Here is a 1,354-nt window from a genome sequence, read left to right as displayed (position 1 = left end):
TATCTTGCCTGCCAAAGAGGAGTAGAAATTAAAGCTTTAATATACCATGGGACCCATTTCTACAATTATGAACAAAGACAGTTGTTAGTTGACATTATAATTAAGGGCAAGGGACTACAATGGTAGGTTTAAGGATGATCTAGCAAACCATCAAGTACATTAGTTGTCGATTTGGTTTAGGGTTACGCTAGTAGTCGATCTTGATGAGATTGATATTAATTGGTTGAGATAGAGATCTAGGTTGTGATGTCGAGATTATTAAGTACTTGACGATATTGATAGAAATAATTTGTGATATTAGTATATTGAGAATTTATCTAAGCGACTAATGAATAGGAAGAGATAGTACTAAATCATGCATTGGTGTTATTGATGTCGAGATGTTATGGTCGGTGGAGCATAATATTGGAGATGTCGACATGTTCATATGATGTGATAAAGTGTAGAAATTCCTAAACATGTGGAGAAATGTATTTTATGCAAAAGGATTATTATCGGTAGATTTGAGGTTATTCTAAGCAGATATAGCATATTTTTGGATTTTTGATCTTTTATGGATATATTTTAGATTAGGAGATTGATCTAAAATGATAGATGTGTAGAGAGACTATTTTGATTCTTTATGCGGGTCACAATTATTGATTGTGGATGGATGAGTAAGATATGTGATGAGTTGGTATAGTGGAAAAGATATTAGGTGATGTAAGATAGATGATTGTAGATTGTATATGGAAAAGAATTTTTGGGATGATTAGTATGATAAATTATGTTTGCAAGATACTTGTGCTAGTAGGTATAAAATTTTGATTATACGGACAAGATGGATGATTTAATAGGGATATATTTGTCCAATAGTATTACTAGAGGATTAACGTCTCGTTTAAATCTTTAAGTTGATGATTACCAAATAGAGTAATGAGCATAGGAAATTTGCTATGGATACAGTTATTGGATTATGAATCATTTTAGTAGTTGAGACATAATGTATATATTTCTAGATGACATGATAGTAGGTTTGGTTTAAAAGTTGCTAATTATGTGAATATGATTAGATGGAAAGAATGATAGTGAAATGAATTATATAAGGTGATGATAATTACTAAGTTGATAGCCTCATGACATGTCTTGTATAACGCTGAAAATATATGTTGACTATTAGTTTAGTTTTGGGCTTTGATTTAGACGATAATAATATTATAACATGACGATCGTGTGTTTTGGGTGATGAATTTTGGTTACAAATATACAGACTTATTTTATTATGATTATTAGGTGATATTAATGATGTTATAGAAGGATGTTGATGATGCTATAAGATTAAATTGTGCAGTTTATATAATGGAGTTTGTATAGA

Source organism: Typha angustifolia, chromosome 5 (assembly GCF_048772165.1).
Source record: "Typha angustifolia cultivar Huaian chromosome 5, ASM4877216v1, whole genome shotgun sequence".
In the NCBI taxonomy this organism is placed as follows: Eukaryota; Viridiplantae; Streptophyta; class Magnoliopsida; order Poales; family Typhaceae; genus Typha; species Typha angustifolia.
This window is presented reverse-complemented; position numbering follows the sequence as displayed.